Genomic DNA, 12,176 nt, shown 5'->3' with positions numbered 1-12,176 from the left:
AGGGTGTGATGTATATCAACACTGCCTTTACTCCCACAAGGAATATTGCTATACTCATTTTATAGATGGGAAAAATGAGGCTGGGAGTGGCATGGCTGAGGCTCAGGGAAGCCTCTCAGTGCTCTGATCCCATGAAGTGCTCTCTCTACTCCACCTACTCCCTGAAAAAGCCAGGAGACAGTCTCAATGACATTTGTGTGAGCCACCCCCAATGGAGAGGGTCCCTCACCCCTGCCAAGCATAAGGGGGCAGAATGAGTCTCCCCTGGAGGGAGGGGCACCCGGCGGAGACCCTGGGCTGGAGCTGACAAGGTCCACTGGGACCCTCTGCTTTCCTGGCTAAAGTTATTGCAGGGACCTAGGTCCAAATCCTGGTCCTGCCATGTATTTGCTGGTGACCTTGATCACTTAACACCTCTGAGTCCTCCAAGAGATGGCATCAAGCCCAGCCCTCCTGTTCCTTATTTTGACTATGAATGGATATTTCAGGACAATAAGCCAAAGGCACAAACATGGCTCTGGAGAGTTCAGAGAGAATATTTTTTAAAATGCCATGATACCTCAAAGCGAGCAACTCAGGAAGGGGCCGGGGTGACAGGAGAACTTGATTCCTAAAGAAGGATCCGAAACATCTGCCGGCTTAGCTATGTCTTGTTCGGTCCTGAGAGGAACCTGTGAAGTAGGTTATTGTGATCACAGCGTCACAGACTGAGAATGGGGGTCTCCACAGTACTTTGTGGAAAGGAGACTACAGAAAGGAGGATCCCCTTCGGTCACTTACTAGGTGCCAAGTGTGGTACTAAGGATCCTTAGCACAAGGTCTCAGCAACCTTGGGGGCAGCTATTTTAACCCTCACTGACAAAGAAAAAAAAATAAACCAAGGTTATATAAATTGTTCAAATCACATTTCTACACTCCCTCCCAATGAGGTGTTTGCAGATCACTGTTCCTGGGCTCGTAATGGTCTGCGAGACCGAGGGCGGGCTGACCCACCTCGCCTTTTCTTTGTGTAACCGGCATCTGAACATGCTAGTTCTCCAGCTGGTGGCACAATGCAATGCACATCTTATTTATTTATTTTTAGAGAGAGGGAAAGAGAGGGAGAGAAACATCGATGTGAGAGAAATATCGATTGGTTGCCTCTCGTATGGTCCCTGACCAGGAATCGAACCCACAGCCCAGGCATGTGCCCTGACCGGGAGTCAGGCAGGCAAACTTTTGTTTCGTGGGACAACACCCAACCAACTGAGACACACAGATCAGGGCTACGATGACCATTTAAAATGCCATTGTTTATAATGAGTTGATTGTTCACACCAAATTTCTTGAGGTATAATATTGTGTTTTTCTGAGTTTCCAGACTGATTCTAATGTACAGCCAGGATTACAACTGTTGACCAAAGGTGGAAACAGTATTCAACTACATAAACTCAGTGTTGGTCTTGATTTTAGTCTTTCAATCTACAAAATCAATAAAATCATACATTTGTGAGAGGGAAATGTGAAGAATTAAATGTAAGACTGGGTAGAAAATTGCTTAGCATATTGCTTGGAATGTAACAAATAATGAATCAGTAGTCAGTACTATAATTGCTCATAGTATCCATAATGATAATTATAAGTGGTCATTACTTGGTGATTGAATAGATAAGTTATGTGTTAAGATGTAACAGATTCGGGGTCATATCAAAAATTCCATCATTGCCAGCAAATATGATGTCATTCTCAAAACTTCTCTTCCCTGGGGCCCTCGACCGTCCTCAGACTGACTGAGGAATTCAGTTCAAATGGTGGCCCAGACCCGGACCTTCTCCAGGATCGAGGCGCCCCCAGCACCAGTTCTCAGTAGGCCTGCCGCCCCTCCCCCACCAGGCACCTCTTGAGAATCAAGAAGGCAGGGCCATCCATAGTGTGCCTGTAGATGCACCCCCCCCAAAAAAATCTCGAGTGTTTCCTCATCTGTGAAGTGGGCATTCTTCCTGTGAGGATGGCGTAAATATTCAGGAGAGAACAGCCTGCTCACTGCCTAGCACAGCAGCCAGCACATAGTAGGCATGCAATCACTGTGAGCTGCTATTCCTGTTATTACAGGAAAGAGGGCCATCTGAAGAATGTCACAGGGATGTCACAGTGGTGGAGGGAGGAGATGCTGGCAGTCAGAAGTTATACCCCACCCCCACCCCATTAGGATGCTGGCCCGGGCCAAAGGGAGGGGTGTGGACACTTTCAACCAGCACCCGTCCCCTCTGCTTGTGATCCGAGGTCCTGGACCTCCCACGGGCCTCCCTCAGCGCAGGGACGATAAGCCGCGATGGATGGCACGTGAAAGGCGTGGTGCAGCGCCCTGCCTCCCTGTGCCCTGAGGCCGCTGATAACCTGGAGGGGGGCGCTATCGGGAGAGGAAATGGGCTGGAACTGGGGGGGCTGTAAATGAGGTCCAAAGTCAGGAGGTCGCTTAGAGCGCCAGAGAGGGACCCAGCCCTGGGGGTCATGTCATCCATTCTCTGCCACCAGGCACAATTGCACGGAGCCATCCATCACTGACCACTGTCTGGCTTTTCCCTTCCCAAATGCATTAATGCATTCTCATTCTACAAGATTTGAGCAACAAGAAAGGATAGAATAAAATGTGAGTGCCTCCCTTATCCACCTGTGTCCCATTAGCACCCTCCTCCCCCAAGAGGTCGCTTGGAACTCTCTTGGGTGGGTATCATTCAGGTCCCTTTGCTTTCCTTTACATAGAGATAAATGTGTGTATGTGATAAATGTAAAATTGTGTGTATGTATGTAAAGTCATGACATATGTATTTTTCTGCACCTATCCCCCCCCAACTGACATGTCTTGGACATGTTTCCATATCTGTACCTCTAGAAGTACACCATTCATTTTAATGACAGAATAATAGTCTGTAAAATAAATGTGCCATAATTTACTTACATCTTCCTCATTGCTGCACCTTTAAGTCATTTCCAGTATTTGCTGTTTGCTATGACAAACATGTTGCCATGAAGTGTATTGATCATTTATCTTTGAGAACAAGGGAATTTTTTAGTGTGGGATAATTTTCTAGAAGCACAAGTACTTTGTTCCTGAGCATATGCACACCGATTTTCTATAATTTTTCATTTGATTTTTTTTTTTTTTTTAGGGAGAGATAGAGAGAGAGAAGTATCAATTTGTTGTTCTACTTATTTATGCATTCAGTGGTTGATTTTTGTATGTGCTCTGACCAGGGATTGAACCTGCAGCCTTGGCTTATCAGGACAATGTTCCAACCAACTGAGCTACCTGGTCAGGGCATGCACCCCAATTTTGAATGGCACTGCCAAAAATGCCCCCCCAAAAGTCTTTATCAAATTACACTCCCATCAACACTTGATGAGTGTAAACACTTTCCTGTACCATCACCAACGTTACTGGGTACTTACAGTCTTGATGTTTTGCCATTTTTATGGCAAAAAATATTTGCATTTTTTCCATTGGCTGCTGAGGTTGGGTGCCTTTTCTGGAATTTATCAGTTGATCGTTGTTCTCTTTCTGTGCAATGCCCACATCTATCATTTGTCCATTTGTCTTTGGGTTGTTTAGAAACAGAAAGGACTCCTTTTTTTTTTTTTTTTTGCAGTAATCCTTTGTCACACAGGTACTACAAGTGTTTTCTCTCCATCTGGCACTTTTAACTTATCCCCATGTCCCCTTCTGCAGGATTAGCAGCCGTCCCATCCTATGCTTTGGGTGTTTAACCCACATTTTACCCACAGAAGTCCTGTGAAAATAGGAACAATCGCCTTTTCATTGAATGCCTGGCTTGTTCCAGGCCGTCTTCGGGGACTGGAGTGGCACCACTTGCCCTCACAAGGCCAGGCCTCCGATTCACTGATGCACTTGAGCGTGAGGACTCAGGCCCCGGAAGCCGGTTGGCTTGCACAAGGCCATTCGGCTGAGCAGGGCTGGAGTCCCCACAGCCTCCATCGTGTGATTTTTCCTTCCCAGTCTCTACTCCCTGTTCTGATGTGGCTCAAACCATCTGTGTCTAATCCCCAAGGGAGCATGAGGTTTTGGCTTAATATCTTACTATGTATGGGATGTGGGCAAAGAGCGAAATGGCAACTTGTCCCCATTCGTTCATATATTTGACAATACTCACCGAGCATGTGCTATGTTCCAGGCCCTGTGACAGAGTCTGGAGACACAGCCCAGCCCTACATTTTGCTTTATCATTTCCCCCCTCATGTAATAAATACCTGTGGCCTACCTGGGGCTCAGGAGGCACTGCACTTACTTCTGAATTGCAGGTGTGGTGCATGAGGGTGAGAGGGGCCTACTGTTTTGTGCTAGGGGCTAAAATGAGTGAATGATGTCATCAGACATCACATGGGAGCCTCAGAAGGAAGAAAGAAACAACATGATCAAGAAACAATGCCAGCAGGGAAAAGCTTGCACAATCCGGTGATTCAGTCTCCTCCCCAGTGTCCTGGTTTGGTTAGTTACGTGTGCAGGCATGTCCGCCCAGGCATGCCCATGAACGCACTCACATGCACACACCTCGCCCCCTCTTCTGGACTCCAGAACAGGCCACGTGTTCTATCTGCTCTTTGGAGAGCAGAGGGCACACAGCCCCACCCCTGCCTGCCCAAGGCCAGGTCCTGGTGGTTCATGGGAAAAGGCCGTTCAGTCCAGAGCAGTGAGCAGGGGGCTAATTTTATCCAAGAGCTGCAGAATGACCTTGGCACAGAAGGAAAGGCTCCAAGAGAGACGCCCACAGATGGCACCCTCGCCCTTCCAGAAGACATCAGGCCGAGATCAGGGAAACCTCCTGCCCGGCTGCCTTCTCCCCCCCGGGCGATGCTGTCGGCCCATGGGCAGCAGTCCCTCTTCACCTCGTCAGTCCTCAGTGATCTGCCTTCAGGCCCCTCGGGACTGACTCCTGTTGGCCCCCGTCAGCCTCTGTTGCCACAGGGACCTGGTGGCCCGGGGGCCAAGCTGCTGATTGGAAATGGAGGCCACTGGGACAGGGTGGGCAGGCCAGGTTCCCACACGGACTCCGAGGTGACCCCAGGGCAGAGGCTGTCTGGCCTGGGCCTGGAGCGGGGAAGGGAGCATGTGCGTGGTGACATCCTACTGCACTGGTGACCCTGTACCCGAAGCTTTACATACGTTATCCCAGCCCATCCCCAGCTTCCCTTTGAGAAAGGTATGCTTGTGTCTACTTTGAAGACGATGAAACTGAGGCTCAGAGAGGTTCAATAATTTGCCAGGGATTCATCCCACAGTCAGTAACAGGAAGAGCAACAGGCAAAGTGAACACTGCCCCATCCCTCCAAAGCCTGTTCTTCCACAGCACGAGAGAGGGAGGCCAAAGGAGCATGAGCAGAGCCCCTCTGGTGGGTTCTGGGCCAGCTCCAGTTCTGCCTCCAGCTTCCTCAAAGCCGTAGCTTGTCGCTCTCCCAGGAACTTTTGCTGGAGGAGGCTCTGCGCTGAGGCTGACCTGGGCGCACGTCCCCGCTGCGTGAGCAGGGCAGAGGACTTCGCCTCCACCAGCCACTGTTTTCTCACCTACAAACGGGGACTAGTAACAGAATCCACTCCTGGTTGTCGTGTGGGCTACCTGAGGTCGTGGTCATAAAGCGCCTAACAAGGTAGGTGGCCTTGCTACCAGCACCCTCTCCTGTGAGTATGGGAGAGGTGACATTCATCTCCAAAGGATGAGGGCATAGTGAAGAGGTCTTTGGGAGTGGGATCTTGTCTTACTCATCACTGTATCCCTTCAGGGTCAAGCGAGGACCTGAAAGGGCACCAAGTTCCCACAGGTGCCTGTTAGACATTTTCTGTGTGCGCCTACCATTCTGCCCCACAAACCTGCAAATTTTAATGTTTCCCACTATCTCCTGATGGCTATTTTTAGGTCTTCAGCTGATGTCAGGCAGAGTTCTTACTCTGTGAATCATCAACAGCACTCCTGACCCCACGCAGGGGGAGTCTGGCCACCTCACCTCTCCAGGGACCGCCGTTCCTGTCTCAGTGATGAGAACCTACTAAGTCTGGTGGCCCCACTAGAACCAGACGTTTCTCTTCTTTGCTTCCTTGCCATCAGGCATTACAAAACCTCCCTGCTATCCTCTCAGCCCGGTTTGCTTCACCTTATTAACAGGGTTGCCCCACCAGGCCATGTGTGGGTTGTGTCCTCCCTGTCCCTCACTTCTCCAGAACACGTTTAACCTCAGGGCCATTTTCCGGGTCCCTCAAGTGCTGGGCATGGAACCAGGGGCCCGGGGTTTGCATTCTGGCTCCTTCACTCTCTAGGGAGGTGACAGTGAGAGACACTCTGTCCAGAAGGAAGAGAAACAAAGGCTGTCACAAGTTGGAGAGGTTGCTGTGAGGAGCAACCGAGATGACGCAAAGCAAGGGACAACGCTGTGTAAACTGCCGAGTGCTGTGCTCTTGTGTGGCTCCACCCTAATGAGTAACTGTCTCAACGTCTAGTGACTCTGGCATGGTTAGGGAATCGGGGTTTCCAAAGAACCAATTAATCTGGTTTGGAGAGTTCTCAGATATAAGGGTTTCTATTTTTGGAAAAAACTGGTGCCAATGAACCCCTGCTCATCTAGAAATGAAGGTGAGTTGGGGTGGATAGGGAATTTGGCCAAGTACCTGGTGGGCTGGGCCCGGGGGTGTGGACCCCATGTAGTTGTGGGTCCTTATCTAGGTTTCAGTTTCCCAGTTGTGAGATGGAAAGAGGGGAGAGGATGTTGGACTAGATGATTCTCAAAACAATTTTAAAGACACACCCTGTTCCAATAATCCTCATAAGGCAGCAGAACATGTGGAAAAGATGTAGAAAAGGCTGCTGTGTTTGAAGGGGGCGTGCGAGACCTTCTCCCCTCCCACACCCATCCCACTGTGAGCCTCCTATACCTGAGACCCCACCAAAGACCACCGAGGAGCTCAATGAAATAGCTAAACCAGAGTCTTCCTGGAAGAATGGTTAAGAGTGGTGAGTCCTCACACCACCCTTTACCAGCTGTGTGACCTTGGTCGAGTTACTTAGCCTCTCTGTGCCCCAGTTTCCTCATCTGCAAAATAAAAGTCATGGGACCTACATCTCTGGGTTGTCATTGACACTTTATATTCGATAAGTGTTGACTGCTCATGAAGGTCCTATTCAGCTTTTTTAAGATTCTAAACACAGTGTCAAAGCTGGCACTTTCTTTAGTCCAGAAGAATTTGTGAGCTCAGCTTGGCCATGTGATGAGCTGACAAGCCTATGTCAGAGGCCCGGGTGTGTGTAGCTTTCTCTGACCTGCCCATGTGTCACGGCAGCTACTGCCTTCCGCTCTCTCCTTGTCACCTCTGCAGCTGAGTACCCAGACCCAAACATCGTTCTTTCCCATGGTGTCGAGCAAATCGTGGTGACCATTTTGAGGCAGAGCTCTGAGCACGTGCTCACCAGGACACAGATCCACCCGGAAACATCTGGTAAGAGCCCTGGGCAAGTCCCAGATGACCCTAAGGTGCTGGGGCAGACTCGTGGTGGGGGGTCGCTGAGAGGTGCTTTCCCCATTATGGAGTCCTATCCCTGCCCCACCAGCCAGCGGGACCTCTCAGCCAGGCCCATGGGGCCCCCTTGCGCCCAGTGCCCAGGGAGAAGCAGCAGAACCTCAGGAGCATCAGCCTGAGAAACTCCTCATGAGCACATATGGGGGAAAATCCCTGAAAATTCAGAATCACCTGAGGACGTTTCAAAGAGGCCGAGTCCTGTGGAGACCAAAGTCAAAGAAATGGGTTGTTGCTATTAAAACGATGTCCACCTCACATTCATTAGGATGGCTACTATAAAAAAGACAAAAACAGAAGATACCAAGTGCTGGAGAGAATGTGAAGAAATTTGAACTCTTGTGAACTGCTCGTGGGAATGTAAAATGGTGCAGCTGCTAAGGAGAGCAGAGTGGAGGCTTCTCAAAAATTAAAAATAGAATTGCCATACGATCCGGCAACGGGTCTCAAAGAGATATTTGTATCCCCATGTCCATTGCAACACCACTCACAATAACCAAGAGGTGGAAACAACCCAAGTGACCACTGACAGATGAAAGGAGAAACAAAATGTGATATCTGTGATAGAACATTACACAGCCTTAAAAAGGAAGGAAATTCTGACACATGCTACAACATGGATAAAAATGGAAGGTATTAGGCTGAGTGAAATAAGCCGGTTACAAAAGGACAGATGCTGCATGATTCCATTTATATAAGGTGGATGGAGTAGTCAAATTCATAGAAACAGAAAGTAGAATGGGGTTTGCCAGGCACTAGGAGGAGAGGGGGTGGGGGTGTTTAATGAGGACTGAGTTCCCGTTTGGGAGACGTTCTGGAGACGGAGGGTGGGATGGTTACACAGCAGGGTGGATGCACCTGACGTGACTAGACAGTACACTGCAAAAATGTCTAAGATGGTAAATTTTATGCTATGTGCATTTTACCACAATTTTTTAAAAAATGACAATATGAAGCCTGGAGAAATTTGAGTACTACTTTTAAAGTACCGAAAGGAATATGTGGCAGAACCTCTAATAAAAAAAAAAAATCACAGACTATTTTATCTTTTATGTAAATCTAGATTTGCATATGTAAGTTTGCTTAAAGCTGGTCCACTGGTATTCCAGCTTAGCTTTGGATCTTCCTGATTTGTAGATGGGAAGTTTATCCATACCCAATATTCTTATTTCTGAAACTAGTCAGTCACCAGAATACACTGACAGCTAGTATGTGCCTAGCACTCGGAAGGCATAGTGGGAGATGTGAAAAAATGAAATACAAATGAGAAATAATATGAAAGTAGATATAAAAATAGAAAATACAAAAGAAGAAATAATGATTGTGTTTATGTATTACTATTTGTTATGGGCTGAGTCGTGTACCCGCAAGTTCCTACGCTGAAGTCCTAACTCCCTCCCTCAGGATGTGACTATTTGGAGAGAGAGTGTTTAAGGGGATGATAAGGTTAAATGAGGTCGTTGGATGGGCCCTAACCCAATCTGACTGGTGTCTTTATAAGAAGAGGAGATTAGGACACAGGCACCCACAGAGGGAAGGCCAGGGGAGGACTCGGGGAGGCCTCGGAGGGAAACCCTGCTGGCACCTGCAGCTTGAACTTCCAGCCTCCAGAAGCGTGGGAAAATATGTGTGTGTTGTTGAAGCCGCCCAGTCTGTGGTATCTGTCATGGCAGCCTCATATACCATCCATTTATGGAGTCCTTTCTAATTCCTTAACACAGCCTTGCGAGGGAGTTGTTGTTCTCCCTGTTCATAGTTGAGAAAATGGAGGCTCAGAGGACTTGAGTCACTTACCCAAGGCCACACAGCTGAAAAGTGCTGGGCAAACCTAGGACCTGGACTTCAAACCCCAGGCACTTATTTCCCAGTTCCCCCCCGAGGGGGTGAGGAGCGTGAACGTAAACAAAGAAAAATCATAGCAACAGACAGAACCTATCGCAGAGGACTGGGTTAGAGAACCTGTCTCAGAGGACAGGGGAAACCCAGGGAAGGGTGTTAGAGGTTGCAGAGGGTGGTCTTGGAGGCCTTTCTTTAAGGGGCTATAATAAAATAATACGAGCTAACACTCCTATTTCCCTGAAGACAGGCACTGTGATAAATGTCTCACATGTATTATTTCATCTAAACATCAAAATAAGCTTATAATGTGTGTATTATTAGTATGCCCATTTTATGGATGAAGAAACTGAGGCCCAGGGAAGTCAAGCAGAGGGCCCACAGTCATACATCCTGGAAAGGGGCTTCAGGTCTCTCCGACCCTGAAGATCTTGCTGTTTATCATTTTACAATAAATGCAAGTGTGGGTATGCTGGCTCGGGAAGATAGCACAAACTCCATCACAGGGAAGAAGGCATCTGGGGTCCAAGCCTGGGGCCCACTCCTCAGGAGAGCCCTGCGTGAGGGGCAGCAATCATATGCTCCAGGTGCCTCAGGCCTAGGCCCCTTCCCAACACGCTCCCTGTGCAAATCACGGTTGGGAGAATACAGCCTCCACAGCATGACTAGCCTCCCCTCCCATTCCTCAGACACGTTCTCAGAGGAGGAAATGTTGCTCCTCCCCCACCACCCCCGCCCCGCCAGCCCATTCATGTTCTGTCTCTGTTTCTTTCTGTTTTTTTCTCTCCATCTCTTTCTCTGTCCTTATCTCTCTGTCCCTCTCTGTCTCTCTGCCTCCGTCTCTGTCTTTCGGTCCCTGTCTCTCTTTGTCTTGCTCTCTCTCTCTCTCTCTCCACACCTTCTCACACTTTATTCTCTGGCTGGGAATTGAAAGGCTTCTTGTCCTTTATAATGTCACTTATGCACCTAACAAAAACCACCAGGACATGGTCGCAGTTCTGACCACCACTGAGGCAAGGGCGTCTCCTGGCGGGGAAAAGCCTCACTGGTCCTTCAAGCTCCAGCGTCACCTTCCCCTGGAAACCCCCCTGGGAAGCGGGAGGTGGAGAAGATGTGCCTGCCTTGCCTGACAACGTGTCATTGAGAATGCGCCAGATTTCTTTTCTAGTTTCTGCAGGCTGTCACCTGTATATCAGAGCTGGAAAGAGCCATAGGCATGAGCCGGTCTTGCAGTCCCAGGACCAAAGAGTCAGACTGGCCCCTGGCTGCTTGCAGCCAGCCCCGCTGGGAAGGGCTCATCCAAACCCCACAGAACTAGCCCAGTGGTTCCCAATCCTGGACGAACATGAGCCGGCTGAGGACATTTAAAATGTGCTGATGGCCAGGCCCCACCTCGAATCTTGGCCCCGGTATTTTTAATGCGCCCCTACCCCTGACACTGTCCTCCCCCTGCTCCATTTCCACCCCACAGTGACTGTACATGCATCGGGGACTGAGAACCAAGGGTCTGAAATCACGCAAGGTGCTTAGGAATGATGGAGCTTCCAGCTCCCGTCTTGGACCTGCGGGGATTGGCATCTCAGGTAGGGAAGTCCGGTTGCATGTGTTTTAAAACAGCTGAGGTGATTTTCACGAACAGTGAGATTGGCCAAACACTGGGTGACTCCCTTCACCTTCACGGGAAGATGGTGGGGTCCAGAGAGGTGGCAAGCAAGCCCCAGGCCTTCTAGCTCTTGGACAGCAGGGCCCACTTCAGGGAGGCCTTGGGAGGCAGGGAGGTGGCGCTCAGGCCTGAGGTCTGGGCTGCGAAGCTGGCAGGAGGGGCTCATTCCACATCATATGGGTATGGTCCCTTCCAAGCCCTACCTCTGAAGGCACCCATAGGTCCTCTCGGGGCCCTTCCCATCCATAAGCACCCCTACTCAGATTTGTGTCTGTCTGATGCACCCACCCGCTGCAGGTTCAGCTGGCTCTCTGATGTCCTGCATTCCAGCTTAGCTTCCACTAGTTGCGCTCCCTCGCCCCAGGTTCTGGGCCAGGCAGCGCCCATTCTTAGAGATTCTAGGGAGACAGAATGTGTGTGCTCAGTCCCTGGGAGTTGGGGGAGGCTGAGTGAAATTTTTTTTTTCCTGAGAGACTTAACAGCCACCTCCCCAAAAGAGCCCTCGGTTCCAGGGGGAGGTCCAAGGCAAATTCTCCGGAGTCCCTGGGGGCCCTCTACCTCCAGCATCCTGAGCTCCCTGGGGGACATCTGCCCCAGCCCCATTCGGACCACCCCCCCCACCCCACCCCACCCCCAATATTCACTTGGGAACTGCTCAGGGACCTGTCTATTCTGAGAATGCTGTGCTCTCTACACAGCACTTACGGCAGTGGCTGAAGGCAGAGGACAGGTTCAAATCCATGGTCCAGTACTGGCTGGCTGACAGCCTCTGAGCAAGACTGGTGGTGTGGGGCCTCTGCCAATTTCCTCATTTATGGAAAAGATCAGAGGTGTAATAATAACGGTGATGCCTCCCTCCCTCCCTCTTTCTCAGGGTTCTCTGAGAATCCGACTATGGGAAGTAGTCTAAAACTAGCAAGTACCCTACAGACACATGTTCTTTGCTCAGTCCTCTGTTCACTTGCACAGGTGACCCCTCTAGTGAGGCCTACCCAGCCCAGCACCCCCTCCTACTCTGCTGCCACAGGCCCACAGCTCTGCTGGGTCCACATCCCCATGATGTGCGGCATGATCTTGGGAACGCCAGGGAAGCTCTTTGTGTCTCAGTTTCTCTCTCTCTAC

This window comes from Pteronotus mesoamericanus, unplaced genomic scaffold, assembly GCF_021234165.1.
Source record: "Pteronotus mesoamericanus isolate MK-2021 breed Mesoamerican mustached bat unplaced genomic scaffold, CSHL_Meso_final contig_32, whole genome shotgun sequence".
Taxonomy (NCBI): Eukaryota; Metazoa; Chordata; class Mammalia; order Chiroptera; family Mormoopidae; genus Pteronotus; species Pteronotus mesoamericanus.
This window is presented reverse-complemented; position numbering follows the sequence as displayed.